Here is a 6744-nt window from a genome sequence, read left to right on the forward strand (position 1 = left end):
AAAAAACCTTGTTAAACTTTGTGACATATTTCCATTCTATGGAGGTCAGGCCCGAACGAACACCCCATAATTTTATTATACTATATTTCTTCAAACTGAAACATAATTATCAAAGTATACTTCCGCAGATAGATATGAAAAGTCTTTATTAAAGTTTGTGCCTATTTCCATTCTATGGAGGCCAGGCATGAACGCAAACCCCACAATTTTATTATACGATCCCTATTTAAGTTAAAACATACTTATCAAAGTATTCTTATGTACATTTATATCAAAAACACTTGTAAACGTTTTTTTTTTTTAATTTTTTTTTTTCATACTTTGTGGACCAGGCACGTACACAGACCCCACAATTTTAATAAATCATCATTATGCCAGATCAAACATACCCATTCCTGTGCCATGATACATCTTCTATCATTATATGTGATCAATTTTCTATAATAGTCAACCATATAGGAGCCTATTCGTGACCAGACACACACACAGACGTTCAGTTTTATATTATATATATATATATATATATATATATATATATATATATATATATATATACTCAGTACAGACATAAATTATTCAGATATTTATGCAACAGAGATTTGCTACAATTAAATAAAACATTAGACAGCAGAGGAAGAGATAATAAGGTTTTAAACGATAAATAAGGAAACGAATGGAAATGCTTGTTTAGTCATAAGAATTCTACTTTATGAAAAATTCAAGGGAATGTTGAGTGCAAATTTTTAAAGAGACATCATTGCAGAAACAAGCCTGATGCCTTCTGCTACATACGTGGATGTTACGCACCTAATCATCAGAGACGTAACATATCCTCATTCATCAAGCATGCCTACAAAGTGTCGCTTCATGAGGGAAGAGAGAATGCCAAAAAAAAGTATGTTTATATCATATGTGACAGCATGGTCCTGAACAAATTCATCCATGCAATCCTGAACAATACCACCGAATCGACACGCTACACCACCGAACAATGTCATTGAATCAATATACCACATTCCTGAGCAACACCGTCGACCCACATTACATGCCAACAAGAAATCTCGTCAAATCAACACACCACCGAACAATATCATTGAATCAATACACCACGTTCCCGAGCAACACCGTTGATCCACACAACATACCATCAAATAATCTCAGCGAATCGACACGCCACAATATGAAATGCAGTAATGCGAGACACATTATCAGAGGAATATTTTTCAACTGTCTCTGAATGACTCATCAGCCCATTTTTTATTTTAGTATTTTAGTTGTCGGGCAAAACTTAATCGTCGCTTTGGGGTAAGATGGATGCAGTTCATTAGCAGACTTTTGATTTGCAATCTAAAGGTCCCGTGTTCGTTTTTTGCCATAGGTAGGCCCAACTCACAGGCACACAATTTTTGTGCGCTTCCATGCATGCTCGTCACACTCCTCTCTGATCTCGAGATCACACAAATGACAATGCTGGGCAGGCCATTTCCTACTGGTATTTCACCTCACTGGTACAGGCTCAGGAACTTCATCTACCGCATCATCAAACTCTTCCTGCTCTGGATCCTTAGGTGCATCATCTTCTGAGAAGCTTACCTTCAGCAATGGGGCTTCATCATCTAATGAGATATTACTCTATTTCTGGAGGGTACATGGGCGCACTGAAATCGAATGTGCACGCCCCACATCTGCATAAAGTCACAAAACGCCAGGCCATTATCTGTGAGCAATTTGGTTAATGGCCCCATTTCATAAAATATACTCTGCAACTGCTTAATGACTCTAGCAGAATCCTGTTGGTACAACTACCTCCAAATGGCAAAACGGCTAGGGCCACACAACGTTAAGTACAACTGAGTGCCTAAATGGGTTATATCCATAGTAAGTCTGCTCCAGGTTTCCAGGACATCAAGCCTACCTGGCTTCCAATGCACTAGGGCTGGATCTATGGACTGGCATTCTTTACAATCCCCAACCACCGACTGCACTTCAGTTTCAATTATTAGTGGGTTGACTAATTTCACAAAGTACCATGTCCTTTTCACATTGGGATTCCACTAGGCTGATGAATCGTCTGTATCTGAGACACATGTTCATGTTCTGCGGCCACAGCACACACAGGTTCTCTGGGTTCTGTCGCTTTACAGATCTCATTTAACCACGACTTTGAGTAAGTTGGTCCACTCTGTTATCGTGAGCCTTCACGAGCCCTACATCGATTGTTAGTCCATATACAAAGCCAAAGCATGGAGAGGCAATGCCTAATTAACATTTCCGAGGCCGCCTTGGTGTGCATTTTTCTGTCCAGACAAGGTGTCAGTTATCCACTGATATACACAAGAAGAGTCCGTTCACAAATGTATGGTTTTGGCTTTCTACTGCAAGGTTGATGCCTCACAGCACAGCATCAAACTCAGCTAAATTTATATGCTTGTCTTCATGTACTTTTCAGAGCCAGCTTGTGTCTTCTGCTACAGAACCAGTGCTTTACAGAACCACACCTGAAGCAATGGAACTAGCATCCACCCACACTGTAATGTGAGGTGCCCCTTCTGAGGTTATTTATTTATTTTTTTTTTTAAATTAACTCAATAAAAGAAAAAAAAGGAATCCTTTATCTCAGATCGCGTGGAAGTTCGCTGTAGAGGGGTACGTGCCAGCATACTTTTTTCATCGACTTCCTCCACCAAAAAAAAGAGCATCCAAATGGGGATATCAATTATCCGCTCTCTTCTCTGGTTTAAATACTGTGTATAGGCTTGTGTGTGGTATAAAATATACCAGGCTAATCTGCTTGCCAGTCGGTTTGCCTCAAACTACACACTGAACTCGGTACACCACTCACTCCCTGATTTTCCTCTGTGAACAGACGCGTCACTAGACGATTTGAAAATCACCCCTTCTCAGGTACATGCTATTATAAAAAACCTAGACACCTCAAAAGCATGTGGACCAGAGCTCATCCCGGCTGTGCTATTAAAAAAATGCTCTGCCGAGGTTGCTCCAGTTCTGTCCAAACTTTACAATAAATGCATTAACGAATCTTGTTTTCCCGACTGCTGGAAAACCGCCTCTGTGGTACCAGTCTTCAAGAATTCTGGTGAAAGAACTGACCCACTAAATTATCGCCCCATTAGCCTCCTCTCGCTTTTCGCCAAAATATTTGAGTCCTTAGTTAATCAAGCCCTAGTCCAGCACCTAACAGCTGCTAAACTCCTGACTGACAAACAATATGGATTCAGGCAAGCCCGTTCAACAGCAGATATCTTAACTGTAGTTTCTGAACGTATATACCGTTCATTGGATAAAACAGGGGAGGGTAGAGCGGTGGCCCTCGATATATCTAAGGCTTTTGACAGGGTATGGCACGATGGTCTTCTAAGGAAAATTAGATCATATGGAATCACTGGAAGAATTCATAATGTAATTAAATCCTTCTTAAGTAATAGAAAAATCAAAGTTGTCCTCGACGGTCGTACATCCAAACAATACGACATAAATGCGGGAGTACCTCAGGGGTCTATCCTTGGACCTCTATTATTCCTGATATTCATAAACGACCTCTCTGATAAAATTGTTTCGGAGATGGGTATATTTGCCGAATGACACCACTCTCTATAACAGATATGAGGGGAAAACAAATGAACACATATCCAAGGAAATGGCAGAAACACTAGAGGATGACCTCCAATCTGTAGTGGAATGGGGACAAAAATGGTTGGTCACATTCAATGCTGCTAAGACTAAGCTTGTTTCCTTCGATAACTACAAGAAACCTTCTCTACCACCAATAGCAATGGCCAAGAACACATTACCTGAAAGTACTTCTTTTAAACTCCTCAGCCTAACGTTTACAGGGAATATGAACTGGAATAGATACATTGAGAGCATTGCCAAGGCTGCTGCAAGGAAGGTTGGCTCCCTCTACCGTGCTAGAAAACTACTTACGCCTGACAGTATCCTATACCTCTATAAGGCAACCATTCGCCCATGTATGGAGTACTGTTGTCACATCTGGGCTGGTGCATCTGCTGCTTGTCTCTCGCTCCTGGACAGGGTTCAAAAGAGAGTCGCCAACCTGATAGGTCCTGAACTGTCATCTAGGCTTCAGCCTCTGTCCCATCGACGAGATGTTGCATCCCTCTGCCTGTTCTACAAATACTTCAATGGTGAATGCTCTGACGAACTGCAAACACTTGTACCTCCCCGACGTAACTACCCTCGACAAACCCGACAAGCTACTAAGTCTCATCCCTTTACAGTAGAGATCCCTAGGTGCAAGAAAGCCTTTTACTCCAATAGTTTCTTCCCCAGAACTGCGGGTCTTTGGAACTCCCTTCCGGGATTCTGCTTTCCCAACTGCAATGATATGCAGAAGTTCAAGTGTAATGTTAACAAACATCTTTCTACTCATCTCCCTTCATAATGACCCCGCTAATTAAGTCCCTCATAGTAGCCCCCTGCTTGAAAGTGGCACTGTGCTTTGTTTGGGGTGAAAATTGAATTAAAAAAAAAAATTTTTAAATAAAAATTTTAGATAGATGGATAGGTTTTTCTTAGCGATCAGCTGATCATCACTGCAATAGAATGTGGGTTAGAAAAGTCTCTGCATATATTTGGACATGAAGTGATAATGAATTCACAAGTATATATATATATATTTCTTTTTTATTTTCTTGTTTTATTTTAATGAATAGAATAAAGGAATGACCAAAAAGAATAGAGTTATTCCCCTTTTACCATCGATTTTGCTTTTTATATTTCTTTATGGTTATTCGCATTTGTTTATAGTGTTTTATTTCTTTCTTTCATACGATGAACTTTTCTTTTTGTCAAGCACAAACGGAATCTGAATTTTCGTATTTTTGATATTCCTCTTAATGAGATCCGATATTTCATTTATTATTTATAAATGGAAAGAGTTAAATATGAACCAACCTTTGTATTACGCTGAAGGCCAACAATAATTTACAATTCCTGTATTTCTCGTGATATTCATTTTTATCAGCGGAGTTCAGATGTCTTTCTTAAACGGGCTCCTGTTCTAACTTGGCCTTCTCAAGTTCTAGCCTCATCTGCAGCTTGTACTTTTCTAATTCCATTTGCTCAGCTGTTAGATTGATCATTTCGCCTGGCAGTCTGTTTAATATCTCCGGATCAAAGATTTGCTCATCCACCATGTGTTCAGATATTATCCGGATTAGTTTTTCCTTTCTCATTGACGTTTTGGTTTCCAATTCCAGTTTATCTCCAATTTCTAACAAAAGGCTTTTCCTCATAATTTCTAATTTTTCCAGTGATGGCTCTATGAAAAAATCTTCTATCGCATCCATCTTTGTTGATTGTATCACAAGTTGACGCAATTTAAGTCAGTAAGTTTTCTTTTGATTTGGCAGTCGAGCTCCCAATGTAATGAATAGTCTTATTGTCTATATGTTGAAAAACAAAAATTTTTTTTTTAAAGTTCCCAGTAGCTGGTGTCCGTATAATTTTACTTTTCCAAGAAAATTAAGGATCCTTTTGATTTTTATTTATTCATTTAATAAAAATTAAATGCCCGGATGAGGTTCCCATGTGATGTGCCCTTTCTGAGGTTATTTATTTATTCCTTTTTTTTTTTTGAGTTAATTATAAAAAAAAAATAAATAAATAACCTCAGAAGGGGCACATCACAGTAACATCTTCTCCACAGATACACCAGTCACCTTTCACTGAATCTTCCTTGCTGCTCTCTAACAAATGTCTTTGATCATCCATGCTAGAATAGGGTCTCACACTTCGTCATCCCATCCAGCTGTCATCATATTTGCCCTTCGTTTTACAATGCTGTGGTGATGTGCAACCAGCCACACACCGGGAAATGACCAGTCAGTTTCCCGCACATTGAAAATACAATTTGGCGAGTAAGTCTATCGGGCATTGCTGAAAGATCACTTCCACGCTGCCATAACAATTTTCCATGCTCCTGCTGCACATATAATCCCAATATGCATGAACCCAGTCTCAGCTGTTCTGGGGTCTTGCTTTCCAGACCAAACTTCTACAAATGTTCCTTGACATGGGTTACAGAACATACACTTTCATTCACAAAAATGTTGTCACTATAAAAGACATAGCCACATTTCTATTTTTATCCTGGCTAAGGACAGTATTAACAATGGCCCACATTATTAAAGGGGCAATAGGTAAGACAATATCTCTACTGTTTGGAACGGCCACAGAGTTTTGTCAACATGTACTTGCAAATAGGCTCAGCATAGATCGAGCACTTCAATGTTTGATGCCTGTTGTTGCTATTTCTTCAATTTTTGGAAGCAAACATCCATATTGGCCGTCATGGCATTAAACAAACTGTCTTCTGAAAAGAAGGTCACAAAAAACTGGTCACGATTTCTGAAATATGATACTTTAACAGAGTGATCAACAAGATGTTTGCCTTGTAATCTTTATGCCAAAACCTCTGCTGCTTTCTTTGAAAGACCAAAATTCCACACTAAATCATTCAGTTCAGCCTGGGGAAGAGGCTTGAGGACAAGGAAAAGTTCAATATCTGAAGAACAATCCTCCAACAATTCACTATCAGAACTGTCTTGTTTGTTTGTATCATATCCAATGTCTTTATCATCCAATGAAGGCAAGCCTTTGAAAACTGGAACAGGAACTTCTTTAGAGTGTGGAGCAGGCCAAATAGCTGAGGGAATATTCGAATTCATAATCTTATGTCAGTTTTTCTTCCCAACACCCAGT

The sequence above is a fragment of the Euprymna scolopes genome, chromosome 11 (assembly GCF_053919585.1).
Source record: "Euprymna scolopes isolate OS-2025 chromosome 11, ASM5391958v1, whole genome shotgun sequence".
NCBI lineage: Eukaryota > Metazoa > Mollusca > Cephalopoda > Sepiida > Sepiolidae > Euprymna > Euprymna scolopes.